At 35.1% G+C, this 26,944-nt stretch overlaps 1 protein-coding gene across 2 annotated transcripts in view; it reads left to right on the top strand.

The window, feature by feature from the left end:
• Window positions 1-15,431: 15,431 nt before the first annotated feature.
• LOC131052256 (uncharacterized) overlaps window positions 15,432-26,944 on the top strand; it is a 323,457-nt gene continuing 311,944 nt past the window's right edge. For both annotated transcript variants that reach the window (XR_009107299.2, XM_057986876.2), the window contains exon 1: window positions 15,432-15,596. The gene's annotated coding sequence lies outside the window, so the exon portion shown is untranslated. The remainder of the gene's footprint in view (window positions 15,597-26,944) is intronic.

Below are 26,944 nucleotides of genomic sequence, written 5' to 3'. Positions count from 1 at the left end.
CAAATGGCAAGTAGGTATGCAAATTAGTGAGATAGCAAAAGGTTGATGAGCGCATCTTTGAAGGGTCTTCAATAGAGATTTGGTGATCGAATCTTTGTCATATACTTAATATCTAAAATTGTATGAGGGGATGAAACATAACAATAGGACAAAAGGAATTGATAAGTGATCAAGTAGTGAATATGGCGAGGATTGATATCCTTTAATCTTACACTAAAAATGTCAAGGGAGGATAAAGACTTATGATAGGCTAAAAGGATGATACTTGAAAGCCTTCATGAGTAAACAATTAGGCTTACACTATACCTCAAGTTGAATGTAGTTCATTAATAGATGAAAATATTAAAAGTAAGGGTCTTCGTTGGAGATATAGGCATGTAAGAAAGTGGCTTAATGTAGCTCATTAAAAGATGAAAAGTTTAAAAGGGTCTTCATTGGAGATATGAGATTGTTCATTTTTAAAATAAGAGAGATAAATATGTGTTTTTTATAAGTCGCATTTATATAGTAAAAGGTTAAGTTCTGGTGGAAATTAGCATTCGATATCTTCTTATAGATTATATTTTGTATTACAAGTGATTCTTAAAGAAACAAGGCCTTTAAAGTTTTACTATTTGGGGCACATGGTGTACTTGATTACATATTAGTTTATGTTAAATGTTGCACATAATATAAAAAGTGAAAGATAAAAAAATATTTTGAAGCAAATATCTAAGATAATGGAGAAGACAAGAAGTGAAGGGATTGTCAAGCTTAAAGAAGAAAAAAAACTTCATTGAAGGTTGGAGGATTTTTATCATCTTGAGCAAGATTCTTACTTATAGATGATACTTTGAATGAGAAGCCCAATTTTATTTTGTGTTCCTCCTTGGAGCAAGGGGGGCTTGACAATTCTTGACAAAACTTATTGATAGTGTAATAGGGTTGGATTAGTGTATCTACATTATTTTAGTTTATTTTGTACACCAAAGGAGGGATTTGGTTCTCATGGCATTGGAGGAGGGATATCGAAACTTTTAGAGGAAAGTGGACTATAAAAGGATAGTTGTTCCTCATATATAGGCACTAGAGGACATGTTTTGAAAAAGTCAAAGGAGTTGTGAACTCTTAAAGGAGATTTATTCTCTCATTTTGAATGGAGGATGGGATGATATTTTCTCGTGTGGTATTGAAGATTTGTGCAAGTTTATAGTCAAGATATATACTATTAGATTCAATTTGAAATTTATTAGGTGTGCAAAGAGAAATATAAGGAGGCATTTCATCAAAGTTTTAGAAGATTTGTTGTATTCATTCCTTGCAATGTTTCATCCTTTATTTGGATTAATGTAATAAGAGGGGAATGTTGGAATATATATTGTATCTCTAGTTAGATGATAGATTAGAATAAAATATTAATAAATAAAACTAGCATTAGATTAGTTAATAATTACAAAAATAAATAAATGTTAGTTTGTTGTTTAAATAAGTTAGTTATAAGTTATTTCCATAAAGGAGTTTGGGGTGTCATACATGGGAATCCAATGCTTCATAAGTATATGATCATACATTGTAAATCATCGAAAACAATAATTTAAAAATCACAATATTATTTTTATATATTTTTTTATCTACAACAATGGTGTAATTTACAATATTATTTATTTTCTCACTATTTAAACAATTATTTCGTATTAATTCAATTGCTAAGTTTAACTCATGATGTAATGGTGAAAATATTTTGTAGGACTATTGTGTAGAAGTGGAGAGTGCATTCCTTATAAAATCAGAGTGTCTCAATTATATTATATATAATTTGAGAGGTACAACTACTCATATTTGAAAGTGCACCACCCTTCGATAACCAACCAGCTAGAATTCAAAGTTATATTTCTTTATAGGTTTCTTAGGTTACACATACACAAAGTTTTATAGTATATACTTGTGAAACATTGACACAAATGCTTTACTTCTTGTGAGATATTATGGGGATTTTATTGTTAAATATTATAATCCACATATGTGGCAGCATAGGTTTGTGAATGTTTTATCAAGATATTTGTGTGTGGGGTATGCCCATAGGAAGATCCAACATGAAACTACCAATTGGAGGTAGCTTAAATTATAAATTTAGCACACATTTTAGTTCAAGTATCTTGCACCTAGAGTCAACATCTCTCTTAAACTCTTATGATTTTCCACATATGATGATGGGATTAATGCTACTAGTAGTTTTCACAAAATGTTTGGTGACCCATCTCTTTAGCTTAAATAATTGTTTGCTAAAGAAAACTTGGGGAAATGTTAGAAGAAAACATTACTTAGGAAAAAATAATAAATAGAATTATGGAAAGAATTATCTACATAATATGGATGTATGGTGTGATAGTGATGATGAGAAGGTTAAGTTTATGATCTAAATAAACATTAGAAGGGGAAAGGTTGATAGAAGAGGAAAGAAAGGCTGATAGAATACACAAATAGTGGAAGTGGACATGCATATTGTAACCATCCATTGAAAACATTACAATTGAACATAGGTAGTGATGTTGCACCAAACATGACAACCATTGAGGATTAGTTGAAGGATATAGAGCTTGTGTGCATATGGTAAACTTATTATATGAATATAAAAATTTGATCCCAAGAGGTTACCAAAAAATGAATGTGTTGCACCTACTCTTAAGAATGATGCATATTAATATGAACCTATATTTCTAGACTAGTTTAAAGAAAGGCCATGTATGCTCAACCCAAATCTTAATTCCAAGTTTAAGGCAAAAATTGATAAGATGTTTGTATGATTTTATATAAAAAACAATGATTTGGATTGGTAGGGTCTTGCACTTCAATTTAGGGATACGGTTAACATATAATAAGCTACCATTAATTATTATAGGATGTCCATTAAAATTTTGACCAAGGATGTGAATTGAAGGTGAGACTTAACTATATGTATACAAGGAGATATTTGAGCTTCTTCTATGTTTTAGGAATCAAGGAAAACATTAATCTAAATATTAACATTACCAAACTAGTAAATAATTAAAGTTAATAAACAATACTACTAATTTATAATTCACAATTATAAGTAAATGATAGTTACAACTAAAGATAAATAACAATTACAATAAAAGATAAAAGATAGTTTTAAATAGTAGAAGACGTATACAAAGTGCACATTAACTAAATTCTATATGAACAATAAACTTATACTATCAATAGTTGAATGTACTAAATAATAATTAAATTATAGTATTGTTAACAAACTAACTATGGAGTAACACCTTACCTCATGCGAGCCCTTGCTTGGGTAAGTGTTTTCATTAGGCTAAATAATCAAATGTAGTTACTACTTCACAAATTCTTCATGCAAAATCAATCATGGAAGTAAACACTTTCATGAATTAAATTATTAAAAACAAAAATAGAGAAAAATACAATCCATGACCGGTGGACAACTGAGAGGGGGGGGGTGGTGAATCAATTGTCAACATATTATATTAATCAAACCACTTTATAACCTTTAACCGGAGCACATAAACATTGAATATCGGAATAGCAGAAACAAATACCAGTAAGCAATAAAACTTAAGAATGAAACAAAGAATTAACACAATGCAACCATACCACATAACACCACGCTTTATATGTGGAAAACCCAGTAAAGGAAAAAACCACGGTGGGAAGCCTACCCACAGTCAGATGATACTTCTACAGAAAGTATGTGATACAATAAGGGGCCTGCACATGCAAGAAGGCACGCTGCCTAGAGCGTAATGCTCATTACAAAGGACTCTCACTGACTACAGAGAGGTTATAACCACCAAGATAATTGGACAACAATCCAGAAGAATGAACTGCCAGAGATAGCATCTACCATGCCTGATTAAAGTCTTGTTTAAGCTCAATACTAGAGGCCTTTGACCTCTTACTTAAACCCAATTCGATCACCTATGATCGACCAAATCTCCTTCGCATATGATATTTCATTCCACGGCCATGACACAACATTCCATTCCCATACCATGATCTACAATGAGATCTTACATCAATTTATAGAAACCCTAATGCCTAAACCAATTAGGTTGGCCACCTAAAAGATATTACAATAAGATCATTACATACATCCATATTACAATGATATGCCGTCGTCTTTAGACCAAAACAACATTAACCAATCCATAAAACATCCCGATAATGTATAGAGAACACGTTAACATGATACTGGTCCATAACCTAGATAGGTACCGGACCTAATCTGGGTCCACCACGCCAAAGCGATATAACCAACTAGTTGAGGCATGATCAAGGATCACCTTCTGCATCCTGCATTCCATTTAGAGGTTGCACCAACACCACTTATGCATTCTGTCAAAATTTCTTAGTAAAAGCTCTGCCAGTAAAACCTTAAAGCCTTACCAATAACACTAGTTCTTCTACCGGTAACCAAAACCTATATGTCGGTAACCAACCATAACAGCTAGTGCTGACATCAATGACAAAACATCAATGCAACACATAATCAATTCCTCCATATTGCCAACAGTAAACACTTTCATGAATTAAATTATTAAAAAGAAAAACAAAGAAAAATACAATCCATGATTTATATGTGCCATTGTTCTTTGCAATTTATATATAAACTTAACTACTCTAACTTTAAGCTAATCATGCTAAACCTGTCACTCATCCCTATTAATCAATGAGAGGATTATTTATTGGAAAAACATAACTCGAAAGGATTTTAAAATTAAGTCCTAATAAAAAATTTCGCTACATCATACAAGAAGACTCACAGATGAAAACAAGTGCATAATAAAACAACATTGACAATAAATGCAAAAAAAAGTTCTTAATGTTGAAGTCATTTGCTGGTAGTAGGATTCCTATACTACTTATTTGATATACAAATCAACACTTATTATTGAAGTCGTTGCAGGCTTGCATACTACTTGGATACAAGTCTACATCATCATATCCTTAACTCCTCTTACTACAAAATATTGGGCCTTCAAAAATATTCATAATCAAGATAAATCATAATATTCCACCATGTTTTTACCAATAAACATACACACATATATATATTCCAAGAAAATCTTATTTATTACTAATGGACTTTAACATGGAAACAACTGCCTAGGGTTAAACATTCAATTTCACTTATATCTTTTCTAAAGCCTTTTGTAGTATACATCTATACATAACTGATGGATGCAACAAATCTAATGAGGAAATTAAGCTCAAGTATTTTGAAAATCAATTATTCTTTATATACCTTGGTTATTAACTTAGCTATATGAGATGAAATAAGAATGGCGAGTTACAAATTTGGCTAAATTGGTATATCTTTATGATCACTTACCCTTATCTTATATGTATACCCAACTACAAGGTAACCATGAAATGTAGACACATCATAAAAGTACACTAGATGTAGTTTTAAGAATATTGGGTACTCTATGCAGATCAAGAGATTTTAAGGATGATACAAGGAAGGAAAAATATCCTTGCATTAATGGGCCATCTTTGAAGACTGATGACTTCAAAGGAGGATTAAAACTTGTAGGAATGTTAACATAGGGAGAAGAAGATGGACGTGTATATAAATAAGATGTGGTATGAGAGAACATCAACAAATCCAAATTATTTACATGAAAAAACATTCTAAGAAAACATGTAAATACTTAATAAAGTCATGTGCCAATGTCATGAATGAAATATAAGTAATATGAGGTAAATTGAACCATTGTGATGCCTTATTAATTAAATTTATTTCAAATTTGTTTGTTAAAAATATATCATAATCTATATGCTCATAGCACGTAAAAGTGAGAATGATTTAGCATATGAGAATGCATTATTAGTACCATTAAAGCCATTAAACATATATTTTACAAGAGAAGAAATATTACTATGTAATGCATCACAAAGCAATGCCTCGTCAAGAGTATCCATGGAATCTATATGCGATGATAAATAAATATCATCACAATGCAATAGATTACCATGTAGAGAAGAATATAAAATATGCATATTGATATCCCTATGGTCTCCATGTAATAAAACAACAAAAATACATAAACTTAAGGATGAAGAATTAGAATTATAATGAGAAGTAGGATAAATATTATCAGTAGACATAATAAAATTATGAGTAATTAATGTTGGCGTAACACTATAATAAAATCATCATCCCTAAATGTATCAAATGAATATAGGCTAGAAGCAAGATCAAAGCCACTATCATAGATCACAAAAGAAATTGTCATCACCATAAATCATAGTAGCATAACAACTAAACTTCATTAAGTGTAGCATCATAAATTATAACATTGTAGAATTTACACCACCTTTTGTGCCCCTACTTTAGTGCGTCCCATTGTATTTCTCACCTAGGTCCATTTTGGCCCTATTTACCTCAAGTTTGATGTCACTTGGTTGCATGGCTAAGTGGACCCCATCTTGGGACTATGCCCTCCTGAATCCAACCTTGTTTTCCCTATTTTGGAAGGACATGACTACTTGGGTTTCTCTTGTCTGGACCAGGGTGCCTTGGGTTCCATGGTCCCCCTTAAACATGCCCCAATTTGAATTCGACAAGGCAATTTCCATCCCCAATGATTTTTGGTCCTTGTGGCTCAATATGACTATTGGAGGTTGTCCTAATTAGTAATTTACCTAGATAACCCTATATAAAGATATCCTATCAATTCATTTTAGATCTAAGAATCTAAAAGGCATTCCAAACATAATTGAGATTGTTACAAGCATTCATCATCAAGCATTCTCAAGCATCCAAGGAAACATTTCATCCCATCATATTGTTCAAGCACCATGGAGAAAATCAAATCAACTTTCATGCAAGCATATGTTTGTGTTTGAATCTTCTATGTGTTGTCATGCTATTGCATCAATACTTGCGATCACATCTAAAGAGCACTACATCATTAATCTTCAATCAACCATTGCATATTTGAGGTATATCATTCAATATCTACTTTAGTATTTACATTTCCTATCTCAATTCAAATCAAGGTTAATTTCAAAACTGGGGTTTTACCTAAGGCAATACCCCATCAACAACCCTATTTCCTTCTCTCTATGTGCAAAAAATTATATTAGGAGCTAGGAGCGAGGAATCCAATAGAGTAGCCAACAAAAATTAGAGTCAACTTTTGAAGGTGCAAAAAACAGAGACCAGGGCAACCAACATCCCTTGGTCCTAGGAATTTTTTATGACCTTGTGACAATGGATTATGCATGTCGTATTGATCCTAAAAACATCAAGTTTGTCTACCCCCAATATTCAAAGGACTAGGGCGACCTGCTTACACCAACCTGAACAATTCTGTCTTAACTTTGTGTCATAGGTTCTAATCTATTTTCCATCCTTGGATCTAGGTTTATAGGTCTGCATGACATATCAAACATTTTGTTACTGTTATTCTATGTCATTTGCTCATTGTTTGTTCTAGATCTAGCATTGCAAGTCAACCCTAATTCAAATTCAGTTTCAACTCAAACAAGGAGGAATTAATCTTATTTGTATTCAATCCTTTTAGGATTGGATCAGTCAAATTCAATTCCCTCCTTAATTTAAGGTTGGTCCCAAGAGAAGATAGTGGCTTTATTAACCTTGTTGGTGAAATCCTAATTCCAACACCTTACATTTTGGTTAACCTAAAACTTTTGCACACTTTTGATTTGGTGTTTTTGGATCCAATATTTCTTAATGGAGTTGAAAAAATCTTATTGGTTTTCTTTTTCACATGCGATAACATTAATTATTAGCCATTTTTATCAAAATAATGTGTTAGATAATAGTCTTTTTTATTTCATGTGTTGATTGCATTATTTCATAATACCTTCACATATTGCGTAATTTCAACAATATTTCCCTCTTATAAATAATTGTTCAAATCTTTTATCCATATTTCCTATGGTTACATAATGACATTATTAAAAGCATTGATGGAATGTGTAGATCTCATATGGGTTTTAGTAGACAATATTCATGATAATCCAAGAGATGACATTAAAAATACCAACACTTGTACCTCTCATAGGGTATCTTATGTTAATGAGGAAAGATTCAATACTCCTATCAATGGTCTTTCTAATGGAGAGGAAGCATTGAAGAGAAACATGACACCATCTTGTTCTCATATAGGTACTTTAGTACAAGGGGGGCAAGGTAAAAATTTTGGTATATCAATTCCTCTAGATACTCCTTATTCTTGGAGAGCTTATCTTGATCATAAACATATTTGTAGGCAATATGATGTTATTCTCTTCATACATATGATCTATCTCGTAAAATAACATTAAGCAAGAATGAAGCCTTAGATGATGAGGATTCTCCCCCCCCCCCCCCCCCCCCAACCTACTAAAGAGGACACGAATAATGATGAGAGAAAGGATATTCCTTACTCATCTATTCTTCCTTTTGGTTCTTAAACATTCCCTTACATAATTTTTTGTAAGGAAACTCATGATCAACATCCTTCTTCACAATTAAAAACATCTTGTGAGGTTGGCTACATGATATAATTTTAAAACAAGGTTATAGAGGACAACAACTTGGAAAACAAGAACAAGGAATCAAGGTCCCTATATATCCTCCCTCACATTATACTACAAATGGTTTAGTATATCCCAATTCAACAACATTTATGGATGGTTCCTTAAGGTTCAAATGATTAAGGAGTACTTTACAAAATAGAGAAACCATTGTCCATCAAAAAATCCTTCTTCATCAACAATGTTCCCCTTCCTCGCCAATCTTTTAAGCACCAGAATACAATCCTTCTTCCTTCACTAGTGTACCTTATCCTACATCTCAAGAGAGAAGACCTATCCATATAAACAATCAAGAAAAAATAGCTACACGAATCTTTTGGAGGTTGAAATGTGATAAGAATGTTACTTTTCCCTTCATAAGATATATCAATAATTATAAGAACAAATATGGTGATGTGTATAGTCTCTTTCATCATAGTTATTCTCATTCTCTTGGAAGTTGTAAAGCTTTTAACAATTTTGTTCAAGATCAATACGATAGAGCTCATATCACTCTTGCAACTAATCTCATGTTTTTTCCTAATACAAATTTGGAAGTAGTGCCTTAGCACTCCATTTACCCTATTATGTTGCTCCCTACCCTATGATAGTACCATTACCTTTATTGGTGGCTCTTTGTCATGTGTGGTGGTACAACTTAATTTCCAATCATATTTAGACAACAACATAATAGTCATTCTTCCTTTTCTCCATGCTTGGGGGGAAAGGATAATATTTTAATTCTCTCTTTTTGTCAAAGATTGCCTTTGCCTTTGAGTTGTTTTTTTCATAAGTTGAGGTCCTTTCTTACATAAAGTGGTCCTCCATGCGAGTACATATATGTCCCTTGGTTGGACTTGTTCTTTATTTGTATTGGTGCATCTTCTTATGAATGATCTCCCCTTTATGAATGTGTGAAATCTTTTACTAAGAGTCCACTTTTTCCTATAAATGAGAGAAGGCATGTATTCTTAGTTTCCTTCTCCTTTTCAAGGTTGTTATCTTTATCAAATATACCTTCTATTTTTGGAGGTGAATATCTTTGGATAAATATCTCTTCCTTCGTCCATCCCTCAAAAGGATCCCTTTACACTTGTTGCAACATATCTCTTTAACAACTATCTTTTCCTTGCTTATAAGAGTTATACCTCTTTAGGTTGGAGTTATGTACATTATTGCCTAAAGGATATCTCCTTGGTGATGAAGTGTATCCTTGTTTCTATCTTCCTTAATACATCAACATAGGGCTATGTTGACATCTTAAGGGGGAGCATACATCACAACCTCATTGTAACATATATTCAAGTTGCAAATTTCCTTGCATAATACCTTGCTTGGTTATCCTTTTTCAATTCAAGTTGTATATTTCCTTGCATAATGACTTGCTTGACTATCCTTTTTCAATTCAAGTGGTATATTTCCTTTCATAATACCTTGCTTGGTTAGAATTTTTCAATTCAAGTGGTAGATTTCCTTGTGTAATGCCTTGCTTGGTTACCCTTTTTTGTGGATCTCCTTACATGATGCCTTGTTGGGTTATCCTTATTGCATGTCTTATACAAGTTGTTTCATGCTTGAAACCAAACTAAAGTCTTAGACAAGATGCTTAACTCCTGAAACTAGACAACGACATATATAGCGGGATGTCAACCCATCCTCTTTTTCAACTTCTCTAAGGTAGGTTAACTAGCATGACACAACTTGCTCGACCTTTCAACTCTCCTTGTGTTGTATTTTTGAATAAGTGGAACTAGAATAACATAACTCAAGATAGACTATTTCGACTTTTCCTTCTTACGTGGATCACACAACATAACACAACTTGTTGTCTTGTGAGAATTCATGTTTCCTTGGATCATCTAGCATAACACAACTTGCTATCCCATGAAATCCGCGTTCTTTCTCTCTCTCTCTCTCTCTCTCATGGATCACCTATCATAACACAACTTGCTAGCTCATGGAATCCATGCTTTCTCCTTTCTTCTCCCAATAAGCTCATAACTTTTCTATTTGTTGGATCATGGTTCATCACTCAATGTGTAGTACCCCTCTTTGATCAGACTCTTTTTGTATGTTTTTGATTGACTTCAGTGGAACATTATTGTATATTGATTCAGATTTTATGCGATGTTATTTCATGCTTTATCTGGATTTGTGGTGTATGATGTTATGCAGTATCTTAGTGCTTATGGTTAATGTTATTTTATGGATCATTATCATGGATTGACACTCTTACCCTATATGTGCAATGCATTATTTATGTATTGCGTGTTTCCATGTGTATGGGATGCGAGGAGATGATTTTACTTCACTCGCTCCAGTGAGACAGGGAACGTCACGATTCTCCTTCATCGGTGTGCGTACCATGTCTATATATATATTTGTCTATATGCACACGTGGTTCTTTGGTGTAGGACATTGCAGGTACAAGTACCGGGTAGGTACAGGGTATCGACTCCACCTGGTTTCACAGGTCTGAGCGTGCCTTATATGTCCGATGGGAGTGGAGGAGATATTTGTTGGGCCCTATCTTGACCCACAGTTACACTCATGTGAGTGTTGTTAGTCGGTTGTCTTTCTCGTCTGGTTGGTGTGTGAGTCATAGTGCTTTGGTTTGGTCATTTGCGAGTCGTCATTTGATCATTCTTCGTTTTGTGTGTTTTCATTCATCTGTATGATTATTTAATTGAATGGATGATGCTATCTTATGTTGGTGTAATTAGTTAATTATTATGCTCTGATATTATTGATTTAATTAAATTAATGATTTGCTAGATTAAATGGTTAAATGGCTTATTTCATTGTGTAAAGTTGCATTAATATATTTTGTGGAAGGAAATAAATAATTGCCTAGCCATTTAAATGATAAATGATTATGTTGAAAGAAAGTATTTTGGAAAATAGGAAATAAAATTAAAGCTTTTCCTTTTTACCTTTCCATTTTGACTTTTGCATTTTAATTGTTGGAAAAGAATTGTTTTTGGAAAAAGGAGTAAATCTATTTGCTTTTTACTTTAAAAATAAATTAATCTGACTGGTGGAGAAAACTTTCAACCTAGAAAGTTTAGTTTAAAATATATTTTTCCATATATCCCCGAGATTCACGAGAAGAGGAGGGCAAAAAATTGGGAAGAGAAATTTGGAAAAACATTCTGGAAGGAGGAGCTGGAATTCGATTTGGGTTGCAAGGATTGGGATTCTTCCATCATTTTGCTTGCTAGTTTGCTTCAAGGTTGGATAATCTCTTCTTGTTTTGAAATTTAAATTTGATTTTTTTTCAATTGCTTCCTGTGTGTTAAAAAATGCAAATCTTCCTGTAGATTCTTGTGGAATGATTGGAATGGAAGAAAGAGTGTTTATTATTGTTGGTTTTGTGAAATTTATATCATATGTTTGCATTTAGGAAAGAAATGACTCATTTCTCTATTTGTTGTTTTCTATTTGTTCATGGAAATCAACTTCTGGAATTACCTCTTCTATTTGTAATAGAATGAATTAGATTTAGCTTGTTGTGTGCTTTCTAGTATCTAGTTGCCCAAGATTCGGGGTTCCTGGCAGGGCATTACACAATGCATGCTCTTGTTATTTCCATGTGATCACTTGTGTTATTGTAATATCATTCCAAGAATGAGATTAATAGTTGAGACATTTCGATTATCGAGGTCTCTTCAACTAGTTGACTTGGAGATTTTTGTTTTAGTACTAACCCCTTTGTCGTGTGTCTTTTGTCTTGGATTTTTTGTCTTTGTCTTGTTTTTTGCACCCTTCCATGTGGTTTTATTAAGATCCTAAGATTGGGGGCTTGGTTCTTGGAAATTAGTGATGTCTTATATCTCTCTCTCTCTACTCTCTACTTTATCATGAGTAATCGCATAGGCTCTTACTCTTGTTAAAGTGGGGGCTATATGTAGCATCATAAATTGTAACCTTGTATAATTTACACCACCTTTTGTGCCCCTAATTTAGAATGTCCCATCGTAGTTCTCCCCTAGGTCTATTTTGGCCCTTTTTACCTCAAATTTGATGTTACCTAGTTGCTTGGCTGAGTGGACCCCATCCTGAGATTATGCCCTCTTAAATCCAACCTTTTTTGCCCTATTTTGGGAGGACAAGGGTGATTGGGGTGCCCTTGTCTAGAGCAAGGTGTCTAGGGCACCATGGTCCCCCTTAAACAAGACCTAATTTAAATAAGACATGGCACTTTCCCTCCCTAATGAGCTTTGGTCCCTATGGCTCAATGTGACCATTGGAGGCCAACCAAATCGGCAATTTACCTAGGGAAACCTATATAAAGACATCCTATCAATTTATTTTAGATCTAAGACTCTAAGAGGCATTCCTAGCATAATTGAGAATGTTACAAGCATTCATCATCAAACATTCTCAAGCATCTAAGGCAACATTTCATCCCACTATATCCTTCAAGCATCATGGAGAAAATCACATCAACTATCATATAAGCATATGTTTGTGTTTGAATCTTTTATGTGTTATCATGTTATTGCATTAATACTTGTGATCACATCTAAAGAGCATTGCATCATCAATTTTCAAACAATCATCACAGATTTAAGGTGTATCATTCAACATCTACTTCAATATTTATATTACCTATCTCAATTCAATTCAAGTTTAATTCCTAAACTGAGGTTTGACTTAAGGAAAACCCCCATTAACAACCCTATTTCCTTCTTTCTATGTGTAGAAAATTATCTTAGGAGCCGTGACCAAGGAATCCGATAGAATAAACAATAGTAATCAGACTCATCTTTTGAGGGAGCAAAAAGTGGAGGACTAGGATGACTGACTCCCCTTGATCTTGGGAATTTTTGATGACCTTCTGATAGTGGATTTTGTGCATTATCTAGATCAAAAAAACATCAAGTTTGTTTGCCCCCGATATTCGAAGGACCAAGGTGACTTGCTCCTCCCGGTCTTGACAATTTTGTTTGAACTTTTGGTCACAGGTTTTGATCTATTTTCCATCCTTAGATCTAGGTGTACAATTCTGCATGACATCTTGAGCATTTTGTTGTTGTTATTTTATGTCAATTTCTCATTGTTTGTTTTAGATCCAACAATGCAAGTCAACCCTAATTCAAATTCAATTTGAACTCAAACAAGGAGGGATTAATCTGATCTATATTCAACCCTTTTAGGATTGGATCAATCAAATTCAATTCCCTCCTTAATGTAAGGTTGGTCCCACGAGAAGATAATGGATTTATTAACCTAGATGGTGAAGCCCTAATTCTAACACCTTACATCAAGTATGAGGAAAACACATTCATCTAAAAATGGAAGTACATAAGGATGGATCCAAACCTTAAACAATATAAAAAATATCATATCTAATGAAACAAAATGAAAAAAATCAGCTAAGAATATCTAAAGCAAAACTCTAGGTGGTGTAAGATTAGTTGGGTGAACCCAAAATAAGAGATAGGAAAATATAACTCTATAAAATATCTAGGACAATTAATTCAACCACTTCAATCAATTTAGAAATTGACCCAAAAAAGGAAAAGAGTCTAGAAAAATGCTAAAAAATGTTAAAATTGACAAATTATGATCAATGTTGTTAGCTTTGTGTGAGATGAATATTATGTGCTAATGCACACTTTATGATAAGACATAAGAGTTTTCTACTGATTCTGCATTAGTTGAGCTCCATCAAACCAAATGATGAACTATGCTCTATTTAGGGTCAACAAATTACCTAAGTGGCCTCGATCCTTAGGTCTGCAACCTCAAAATTTTGTGCAACCCTAATCTTATAATTCATGACCTTAAATATTATTGTTTTCTCTTAAAAAACTGTTCACTTGTAAATATCTAACATAGGCAGTACTTAAAAGCACTGCTAGGACTTGCTATCAAGTGGGGGATTCCTCATTTTATTTGGATTGTAGTCAAGTCTTATGTATTGATTCAATTATGTTTGAACAACATTGAATGCATATCACACAAGTGCAATGGACTAAAGAATGTTTTTAATAACGCCAATGAGGACAAATAACCTATGGGACACACGAGTAGCCAACAAAGCAAAGCATGTAGAGTCCAAAACACTATGCTTGCTAAACCTCCTTTTCCTTCTGCACCTTGGATCTTCTACTACGTATCTTGATCAGGAAATTCGCAACTCTTGTTATCCTTTCTTCTTCAAAGAGATTACTCAAGGTGTTTACATTTAGTGTCTCAATATAGTTGATATGAATATCCTTCAAGCTGCGCATTCCATGATGTAATACCATTATGTCTCCACCACTCCTTGAGTGCAATATCTACATCTTCTATCCGCCCACTCTTCTTTAGGTATCATCTATCTTCCAATTTTGCATCTAAGTAATGCTTAGATATTTGTTCTTATGTAAATATATGTTGATGTGATGATTGTCTATATACGAATGCTATTCTTGTAAATAATTTTCAATGCTTTAAATTATCTAAATTTTTTATCCTTTTTATACAACATCCTAATATTCAAATTTGATAGGTGATGACTAATTAGAAATGAGTTAACTTAGACCCTAATAATCTTTATCTAATTTGAAAACTAGAGATTAAGATTGCCTTAATAATCTTAAGGAAAGATTACAACCGAAAACAAAAGATTAAATATTGAATCCATACCATTAAGAATTCAATTCTAAGAAAGGTAACGGAAAACTCAAATTAAACGCTAGAAAATTATTTATAAACAATTGAAAACTTTCAATTTTTGGCGTTGACTTTAGTCGTAAAAAGCCACTGACGTGGACAGTAAGTTAAATTCAAGGATTTGAACTAAATATAAACAATTTTAAAGTTAAATTAAGAGTTTGACCTAAAAGTATTAGGAAGCGTTTATATAATTAAATCGATAAGTCGCTTTCCTACATTTGGAGTGCATGTTTCTTAAATTGCATGTCTTAAGCGGACATATTTTCTGAATACACTTAAAATAAATTCATTCATTAAAGCTGAAACAAAATCGCGTCATACTCTACGCAACACAATTAATTGCAATTGCTGTCATTCAAACTGTCGAAGCATTCAACAAGATGAAGGTCAGTAATTCCACTCGCTCTGGTTTTCCGCGTGGTATGCTTATGTTTAATATGTTCCATTCTGAACAATTCTGTGAGAAAACCGCAAAGTTTGTTTGTGAATATTTAGCATAATTCGTAGATTAAACAATTCTGTGAGAAAACCGCAAAGTTTGTTAATTTGTGAATATTTTAGCATATTCGTAGATTAATTATGTAGAATGAAGCTTCGAAACTGTTATTCTACTCACATCATTCTTAACTCATTATCGGAATAAATAGAATCTTTCGGAAGTGGAGAGAAATTCCTTAATTTGCTTCAAGGAACAATTTGCTTGAGCTGCGAGGACTTAATTTTTTACAAAGATTTTTGCAGCTTGAAATTAATATTTTTTCATAGAATTGAACCTGACAGATTTGTCCTTTCCATGTTTCTTAATTGTGTTTGTTTCCAATCATCCACTCATAAATTGAATCTTTAATGAACACAATAAAATAAATTAGAAGAAACTATCATAAAGCTTAACAATCGTAGAACAATATTCTATCTAATCGAATACACTTTGATAGTTACTACGCACTAATCCGATCTAAAGAAATAAAAGAGACAAATCTATTTATAATCATATTCTTCAGCTTAGGTTATGAGATCAAACCCCAAAATTGAAATATCATATAAGGTAAATGGAAAGAAATCTGCTTTTAGAGTTGCAGGAGGGAGTCTTATTCACTTAATTATCATCTAGCTTGGTTGTGACCTAAAAAATAATTTCAACCTATACTTATATATAAGGGTGTTCACTCTATTGGGAGTGACCTTGGTTCAATTTCTGTGTAGATTGGCAATGCCTTGTTTCTTGATGTAGGAACATCTCAAGGATTAAGCAATCTTGCATCTCTTTAAAAGTATCTTCCTTAATGTGTGTTTGCCTTTTGTATGTTTTCCTTTGTTGCCACAGTTGTTTTATTCTCGCTGTAGATTCATTTTCTTACAGCCATCTTCTAACAGAGTGCATAGAGTTACTGTTAATTATTCTTTTGCGTGGTACTACACATTCTTCACGAAGCCTCCAAATTGTAGTTGAAGTATCTCATGGGCACCGTGAATATGTCTATGTGTCCAATTTGTATTTTGTTGCTTTATTGCAAGTTGTGACATACTCTTATTGTAAAAGGGCATATAATTGGACTTTGTGCTAATATAGTTTAACTCTGTGCCAGATATAAGGTTACCTATTTTAATATTGGTCCCAAGGAGGTTCATGTTTGAAACCACATCAAGTTTTGAAGTTTATATCGTACTGCACTTTAAGAAGGGTTCATGTTACAACTAACAAAAGGATGCACCCAATTCCAATGAAGGATAAGAGCTGAAATCATTTGATTATTGGTCCCATGGTCCTTATTCCATGTGCATAGGCAATCATACCACATTTTTGGTTGGTGCTGCTTTAATACATAAAAGCTATGCTCCACGGGGAAGTGTCCCCTGCCTTTTTTCCCTCGTACCTGTACCGGGGACGGGAATTTGCTGTTTCCTAAGTGTCTCTCTTTTGGCAAAAACACAGGGGACGTTTCAAGGATGGGTGTTGGGCAGTAGGGGACAGTAGGGGATGCCCAGCTATCCCCGAGACAGTCAGGGGATGCCTAAAATAAAATAAAAACACATTTTTAATTTACAATAGAGGCTCAAGTAGGCCCACCAATATCCCAAATAAACATTAAAATATAACAAATCCAAATCTAATGCATAAAACAAACAAAAGGAAGAAAAAAACATTTTGACATTTGCAAAATAGGAAAAGAGCAGCAAGATGAGAAGAAGCAGCTGGTTAAGGACAGCCATATATTTTCTTAGTTTATCTTGACATTATGATAGACAACTGATTATGAACTTCTATGTTTTAACTTTTCTATTTACAGTTTATGTCATCTCTATTGTCCTCATTTTTTGTTTTCAAAAATGAAGGACCATTACATGAAATTTTTGTCAAAAAATGAAAAATTTACTCTGAAATTTTTGTCAAAAAATGAAAAATTTACTCTATGGCATGCTTCCCGAGGCATAATTTTGCCTAATCCTTGGACTGGCTTAATCCTCAGTCCATCCTCGAACCACGTTTCGAATTTCATCGCATTCTGGGTTCGTTTGCTATGTCTTTCCTTCAATTTCGGGTTTTTTCTCCCTAATTGCAGGTGGGAAATTTTCCTCGAATTGCAAGTTTTAATGTTTTCCTTTGTTTTAGTCTTTGTAGGGAAATTTTTGGCTAATTACAAGTGCACTTTATTGAAAAAAGAACTTGTAACTTACTTTTTATTTCCCCCTTGATGCCTTTTGGCTTTTTAAGTTCTAATAGGGATTTTTTGGATAAGTTTACAAGTTAATTTTAAATTGCATATTTAAAAGTCACTTGTAATTCTTTTCTAAAAACCCTATTTTAATGTCTTTTGCTTGTAATGGGGATTTTATTCCCCTATTGCATGTTTTGAGTTATTAAAACTTGTTGTAGGGATTTTATTTTCCCTTTACAAGTTATTTATAACTTGCATATCTCTCTCCAAAACCCGATTTTGCTTAGAAATAGAATAAAGTGACAATTTTAAACTTGCTATTATGCCCAAAAACCCGATTTTCTCCATAAAGTGTAAATTGAGGAATTTTAAATTTGTAATTGCATTTCTAAAATCCGATTTTGCCTTGTTGAGAGAAAAGTAACATTTTAAACTTGTTATATGGGAATTAAAACCTGATCTTCTCTATTGCATCTAAAATAAAATTTGTATTCCTTTTCCAAAAACCTGACCAGCTCAAGGAAGGCGATTTTGTTGGAAATTTGAAGCATTTTTTGTGGAGATTTTTTGGGAGATAGAAGGCGTTTGGGATTCTTCCCTATTCTCATGCATTTGCAAACACATATCGCGCCATTTGGGATGAATGATTGCTGGTTTTTTGGTGTTGAATAAGCAAACACGTTTTTTTGCCAAAACCCCGATTTTCTCTCCCAAGTTGCCACGGATCTCCAATCTCCTAAATCGTTTTTGTTTGCTATGCTAAGGCGTTGGGGTTTGATGGAGGTTTGACTTACTTCTTGTGCCATTAAGTTTTCTTTTGGTACCACGTTTTGCTGCCCAAGGCGTTTTGGTAAAACGTGGCTAGAGTTTTGGAATGTGGTTAATCTCTATTTAAGAGTTTTCCTCCTTTCTTTCTAAGATTGATCATCTTTTTGAAGAGGCATTTCAGTTTGAAACAAGGTATGATTTCTTTTCTTTTCTTGTTTCATTTTCTTGTTTTCTTGTCTTCTTGTTTTTTCCTTTCTAGTTGTAAATTTGTGTATATGTTTATTTTGCCCCAAAAGTCGGTTTTGTGAGAGAGATTTTCCCTTTTGCAAGGCAATTTGTGAATTGCATTGTTCTTCCCCATTTTCCCTCTTTACTTGTATTCGAGATTTTAAATCCTGATTACAAGTTGGGTGAAAATAATTGTTCTTGCCTTATGGCTATAAGAATTGAACCATCTTTTGTTGAAATTCCAAGTTGCAAAGATAAAAATATCCATCCTTCCAAATTCGGGTTTTTAGAACCAGATTGCATGTCCAAAATTCTTCCCATTTTCTTGAAAATGACATTCCCAAAACTTTCCTATTTTTATCCATCCATATTATTTATATCCATACTTTTCGTTCACTTCATTTCCTGCAAGTTTGATTCTCATTTTTCACTCATTTCTCCATTTTCCGTTTTACAAGTATACTTGCATTCGGGTTTTAAAAATCCTATTGCATGTGCACTCTTCCCAATTTGTATACTTGTAAAATTTTCCCCAAGATCCGAAATTGGTTAAAGTCAAATTTCCACCATTCCCACTTATTTCCCATCTTTTTCTCACAAAATCGTGAAGTGTAAGGGTTGGAGTTCTTCCCATTTGAAGAAGGAAAAATATTAGTTGCAACTGATTATGATGTTGCCTTAACATTTTTAAGTCTTCATCGCAGTATACCAGGTTGTCCTTCAATGTTAGATTTACCATCCTCTCCTATTCTGAAGAAGATGAAGTATAAATATGACAAGTACCAGAATGAAGTTTCACCTTCGCAAGTTTCCTCTCCTTTGGATTGTATAAAAGATACGGAAATAGGGCATGTGGACATGTCAGAATTTGTCAAGAGAGTGGAGGATCCGCACGATAGTAATATGCAGTGGCTGTTGGACAGCCATATTCATCATGCATCCTCTTTTCTAGTGGCTGCCCTAGAACCTGAATTTGTTCTCGCTTGCGCCCATCGCTTTGACAAGGAGACGAGAACCATTAAAAATGATGATGGTGAGGCAATAATCCGCCTTGATCTAGATACAATTGAGAAAGTCTTCAGAATACCACCAACACCTGTTTATATGGAAATTACAAAGGATAGTGCAACAGAGTACTATGTCAAGAGGGAAAAGGACTGCAAACGTCATATTAACAGGTGGATTCATGAGCCACGAGTCATCTTCTCAAGGTGGGCTGAGTTGTACCATTGTGACTTTAAGTGGGAAATTGGAGACATCATAACTCTCCTCAGCAGGATGATGGGTCTTGAACACTCTAATGTTTTTGAACCCTGGATGTATTAGTTTACCATGTTCATAAGGCAATCCCATCATATATCATGGGGAGAGATTGTCAATGATGCTTTGTGCGAGCAACTTGCAACAGTCCCTACCACCATGACTTTCTACATGAATTCATACTTAGTGTATTTGGCAGTGTCACTCAGACATTTCCCTGGTCTTTCTACCAAGGGTGATCGCTCGCTTATACCTGTGTGGGAATATTATGATCAGCTGCCTTTGAGACCCAGCAAATTACATTTCAGAAGAGTTCAAGATGCATTCTTTGGTTACTTCATGTGCCAGTTTGACAAGACTCTGAAGAATAGAAGGGTGTCAGATGAGGCATGGGAAAGAGTGAATGAATATGGGTGCTTGTTTCTTCAATTCCCGACCTTTACCTATATGAGAGTCGGATGCTATAGTGGGCAGCCATACATGCTTCCTAGATACCCGACCAATAAGGTCATTCTTATGGAGTTGGGAAGACATATCATGGCTGTGCACGCTTATCAGTCTGTCAGACATAAGGTCGGAATGGGGATTTCTACAACAAACCCATTGAAGATTGGCCGGTATTCTCTTGTCACATCCGTCAAAGCCAAAGCTATGGAGACTGAGATGCAAGAGATTAAACTCAAAAGGTTTAAGTCTAGGGCAAATTTTGATTACCGGGGTATGAAGGAAAAGATCAAAAAGTCCTTCGTGCATGTGCATCGTATTGAGGATATCTGGGTAGATCTCCCTACATAAATGGAGGTTCTCAAGATGGACTACTGCAGGCTTACCGTTGAGCAGGTTATTGATTTGAACTTGGTGGACATTCCGCAAGGAATGATCGATGACGGTCATGTGCTTGATCCAGAGTACGTCTCACGAACGGTGGAGGAAGCCCCACTTCCTTTAATCCAATGGTCGCATAAAGAATGCATGCCCATTCTTGAGAGATTTTAGCCTATCTTGGCTAACACCAACACTTGGCTCAAAGGTAATGGTGTTAGACTCATCAAGATCAAGGTTGGGAAAGAAGATGACTCTACGGGGCCTCTTGGACGTAAGTCCGAGATTCAGATTGACAACAAGGAAGGTGCATCATCTTCAGGCACTAGGATCAAATTGCGGGTTAGTCGTGCAGTAGTGCTTCCTCCTGAGGAGGCGATAGTTCGTGGAAAGGAAAAGTCTCGGTTTCATGTTCATGTGATCGATCCTGATAATCTAGAAGAAGGACAACAATTTGATGACGCTCCTAAGTCTCTAGCTTTAGACTCACCTCGTGAGATTCTTTCTTCAGTTTCCATCAAGATGCCTCTTTCTCCTCTTGACATAATAGTGGAAGAGTCTCCTCAGAATGCTGTTCCTATTTCAGCAGTTGAGCTGCCTCCTGATCATCTACACGAGAGTTCACTGGAAATTCCCGAGGATACTCCTGCAAGTATCCAATTGTCAGAGATTGATACCTCTACTTCTGGCTTTGAAGAATTTATGAGGCAATCTTCATGCCCATTGGTTACTGAGCAAACCATGGTCGCCATCTGAAAAGATACTCCTCCCAGGGTGACCACGACTGATCAAACAGAAACTGCTTCTCCTTCGCCTTCAGCAGCTACTAGAGGAGAACTAGTCGTTTTACCTCCATGGCTTAGTTCTTTTACCTCAAAGAGGAAGAAGCAGGAAATCTCCCCTGAAGTCTTTGACTATCAGCAACTCAAACAATCTAGGCCCAAGGTTGCTAAAAAGGTCAAGACGATCTCAAGAGTAATTGTTGATAGCAATAAGTTGAAAGTGGCAAAAATTGTTGAGCCCCTTGTGGATAAGCCACGTGAGGAAATGCGAGTTGCTGATTACAAGGTTACAAGGATGGAACTGGGTAAACCAACGCATGAAGTGGTCAAACATGATGCCCAACAATCCGTAGCCTCACTAGTGTAGCAGAATGATGAACTTCTAGCAAAGAAAGACAAGCTAGAAGAGGAGAACCGACAACTTGTTGTAGCTGTTCACAAAATTACAAGACTTGCTGGTGAAGGGAGTAATCCTACAAGTTCTTCCGGTTCCCAAGAATCAATTCAGGGAGTTGAAAGAGCTGCTCAGAAAGTACAAGCGTTGGATTCTTGGGTGGATCAACTTCATGATCTATGTGCACAAGTGATGAAAGACATTTTCCAAATGATGTCTAAGTTGGAGGCCATTGAAGAGAAATTGAAACATACCATCGACACTTTCAAATAGAATCTGGAAAGTGTTGAATGTAGTTTGACAATTTGGCGCACCATGCCCCAACAACAGTTGAGTGTTCTTCAGGAGCATGCCATTATTTCTTCTAGGGTCATGTACTTGGAATTTGAAGAACTTATGGAGAATAAAGCTCTTGTTCTCAAATCCCTCATTGAGGAAATTGATGATGCAATAAGATTGCGAGTTGAAGTATTTCAAGGTATTGTTTCCCATTGTGAGAAGGCTTCTTGCAACATAATGAGTTAGAATGGAGAGCTGATACCAAAAGAAGAAGTTCCTGCAGATTTACATATGAGGATTCATAATGAATGGAGGAGTGAACAATTCTCAGCTGCTTCAATTCAGGTTCTGATGAAACATCAAATCTTTTTGCACGAAATCCAGTCCATCTTGGATAAGAACGACTTTATGCTTCTTTGATGTCATCATACCATTGTGAAGACCATGGTTGTTGCCAAGAACACTCACGAACCGAATTCCGCTGAGCTACGAATGATCATCCAGAAGTTTGAAGGATTCATGTCTTGACATGCTGCATCTTAAGTGTTTTTCAACACTTAGCTGTATTTTTCCAGATTTGTAATCTCTTAGTTGTAGTTTTTCTTTTGACAAGTTACATGTAAAAGCCTTTTGTAAATTGCAAGTTAAGTCTTTACTTACACTTTTGTAATTACATGTAAGACAACTACAAGTTGTGTTCAGTTAGGACTGTAGTTGGAATAAGTCTTAGTTAGTTATTAAATAAGGCTTGGTGGTTGAGATAATCTCTCAAGTTAGTTAGGATCCTCCCACCTTTTTCTCAAGGTTCCTCTTCTATAAATACTTGAGGGGTCTATTGTAATCTTTATCTTTGGAAAGCAAGCAAAAAACTCTGCCAAATTTACAGCAAAGAAGTCTTTGAGCTTTCATGTGTGAATTCAAGAATTGAAAGTAATAGAAGGAAATTGCTCAAGCTTTGAGTCTTTGTGCTACATACTTGAGTTCGTGTTCTATATTATCTTTCTCGCAAGTTTTCCTTCAAAGAACTTAATCGAATTTGATTTGCGGTCTTTGTGGTGCAATTATTTGAGGTTAATATAAATTAGAATAAATATTCTTTTGAGAGGAGCTGTAAGTCTTTGTGCTTGCACTTATTCTTAAGAGAATTTAGGAGCAGATTTTGTGAGGAATAGTTGTGAGTCTTTGAGCTTATACTACTTCCCATTGTTTTATGTACAAAAGAATAAGATATTCTAGTCTTTGAGCTGTTATAATTTGTTCTTGATAGCGTTAGTATAGAAAAGGGTAGATAGGGCTTCATATAATCAAGACTTTGAGCTTAATATTGCTGTCTCATCCCGAAGGAAGTGACGAAAGTCTTTGAGCTTTCAGGAAACTTCATTTCCTTTCTCTCATTTCATTTCAAAAGTTGTTACTAATGTTTTATGTTAAATTACTATCACTTTTCTGTGAAGAGAAAAGGATATTGACTTTCTTGAAAGAAGAAGAAAGACTATTGTCCCATCCTATTTTATTTTTAAAGTTGTAGTTATATAGGGGGAGCCTTCCCTTAATTAGGAGAGTTTTACTCACACACTGTGGTTGAAACCACAATTTTGTATATTTCCCCAAGTTTACAAAATTTTCAACCAATAGTTTTTGGCGACTCTGCTGCAGACACGAATGCATTCGGAAGCCTCACGCTTTCGTTTTAAGTCTAGTGTCTTGCTGATTTTAAAAAAGGGAATAACTTTTCTTGGGTTTCCGCTGATAAGAGATTGGAAATATTTTGGTAATTCTTTCTTATAATCTCTGATATATATTTGCTTGGCCCATCCGAGTCACCAACAGTTTTTGGCGACTTTGCTGGGGACACGAATGCATTCGGAAAAGGGAATAACTTTTCTTGGGTTTCCGCTGATAAGAGATTGGAAATATTTTGGTAATTCTTTCTTATAATCTCTGATATATATTTGCTTGGCCCATCCGAGTCACCAACAGTTTTTGGCGACTTTGCTGGGGACACGAATGCATTCGGAAGCCTCGCGCTTTCGTTTGAAGTCTAGTGTCTTGCTGATTTTTCAGAATTTTATCACTTTGGTTTTTCAGATTTCTCTAAGTTGGAAGGTTTGCGTGTTTATATTCATCGTAGGAAGGATGAAAGTTCTTAAGAAATCTCTCATGCTGAATGAGCTAGATTCCATTTGCTTACTAGTACATCCTCCCTTTCACGAACCACAAGTTACCTTCCGTCAAGGAAAAAGAAGTCTATCCCAAGTGAAAATTCCCCTTTCTTTTTTAAACCATTGATATCTTCATCTTCTAGTATGGCTAATCCACCTCCACCTCCTCCTCCCGGTCCGTGGGGAGCAACTTTTGGTCCTTTAGCCTTAACCCCACCTCTTTATCCACTCCCACAAGGTTCCCAGAAAAATCTTCCCAAGTTCTATGGAGATGGAAAGCAACATCCCGATGAGCATGTCAAATCTTTCTATATGGCATGTGGTGTTCTTGGAGTAGAACATCAAGATGTTCGTTTGTTCGTAGAAACTCTTCAAGGTATTGCAGCTGATTGGTTTTTCAATCTTACAGTTGGTTCAATCGTTTCTTGGAACTCGTTGAGAGATAAGTTTGAAGAACGTTTCAAGCCCGCAGAAGATGAACATGCCTTGCTGACCCAATTGACCCAAATGAAGAAGGATACCCATGAAGGCATGCGTGAATTCATTGCTAAGTTAAACAAATTAGCAAATAGAATTCCTATCAATTCTCAACCTACCCCTAAGAATCTCAAGTGCTTTTTCATCAATACTCAGTTGCTCGAGGTCAGTTTCTTCTTAAGGCGAGCATCTCCCACTGATTTAGCTGTTGCTCAATTAATGGCTACTGAAATTGAGGACGATTTGATCCTAGCTGGTAAAATTAAAAGGGATTCTAATCGGTCCAAAGAGGGTTAACATATGAAGAATTCATCTTCTGGTTCTACCGACCCAATGGTGCAGAAATTGGCAAATGAACTTCTTGCTTTAAAGAAGCAAGTATCTCAGAATTCCTATCCTACACCATACAAGGATATCCCAAGATGGACGTATCCTAATTCTGCTACCAGTTATGCTGCTAAGAATCAACCCAAGTTACCTCCTCCTCCCGAGAGACTTGCGCTCGAACCACCTCCTTCAAAGGCAGCAGTTGGCTATTATGAGACAGATCAAAATGAGTCTTCTTATTTTGATTATTAGTCTAATGATGTTGCTCTTCCTCATCAAGAAGAAGAAGTAACTGGTGGCTCTACTATACGCTATATGCACTATGATGACTCTGTTGCTGCTGAAAGGACTCATAGTCAAGCATTTGCCGTGATGACAAGATCCTAGACTCGGTTGGCTCAACAAGATGAAGTCGCGAAAGTTGCAAGTGATTCTCAATCACATGTTACTATTGCTAAAAGAGGAACACTGCTGCCCTATATTCCAGAGGATGTAGCAAAAAGTCAAGTAAGTAACAATAATCCTCCTTTTGCTTCTGCTGTTGATCCCAAGCCCAGTATGCCTAACCCCAAACCACAATCGGACAATGTTTATCCCTCCTTAGCTGATTCGTTTCAAGCTTTTGACATTATTGATCATGCTAGGAAGACCAAGATTCAAATGTCCGAAGTTGAATATTTACAAGCTAATCCCGATCAATTTGATAGGTTAGCTAATTTTGTTAAAAGTAAGGAAATTCGTCCTATACTTGAAAATACTATCCCTCAAGAACCCAAGAATTTGCCCAATCATTTGGTGACCATTCCATCTACTACCCAAGGAAAGATAGAACCTTTTTTATATTTCCTTGTTGATCAATGGTTTTCAATTGAGCAATTGTGTCTTGGATTCTGGTGCTTCTGGTAACGTCATGCCCGCTAAAGTTGCTCAAGCTTTGGGGCTGACCTTGACCAAAACTTTTGGTCATTGTTATTCCATGGAAAACAAACAAGTGCCTCTTATTGGGCAAATCAAGGATGCTCAATTCGCATTTGCAGCTTTCCCAGATAATAAAGTAAAGATTATTGTTTTGGTAGCCGACGTTCCTGCGTCATATGGAATGTTACTTGGCTGTAATTTTTGCAAGGATGCTGGAGGTGAACTCTACATGGATATGACCAAAGCAAAAATACCTCTCAAAGGTATTGTGCAGAAGTTAGTTCTTGAAAGAGAAACCAAGTACACGGTTGTCAAGTCTAATGATCCCCATGCTTAGATTCTTTTTGAATCTTCGGGTTTTGGGAATTATTATCTTCATATAGATGAAATCTCAGAGTTCGCTGAAGATTGCCCTTCCAACAGCTCCGACATTTCACTACTTTTAGCAAATGAAAAATTCGCTAATGTTGAGCAAGACCAAGCATCGGAAGGTGGGTCTTCAAGTTCATATATTATGGTTGAAGAAGCTTCATCTCTTGTTGCTCATGAAAATGCTCCACTACCTTCTCAACAAGAAGAGTTTCACTCTTCTCCTACACAAGATGAGAGTTCATCTTCTCCTATGGAGGAAGATGACAACTTTTCTTTTCATAATGCATC

This window comes from Cryptomeria japonica, chromosome 1, assembly GCF_030272615.1.
Source record: "Cryptomeria japonica chromosome 1, Sugi_1.0, whole genome shotgun sequence".
In the NCBI taxonomy this organism is placed as follows: Eukaryota; Viridiplantae; Streptophyta; class Pinopsida; order Cupressales; family Cupressaceae; genus Cryptomeria; species Cryptomeria japonica.
The sequence above is the reverse complement of the archived record's forward strand: the minus strand, read 5'-3'. Positions and strand labels throughout refer to the sequence as shown.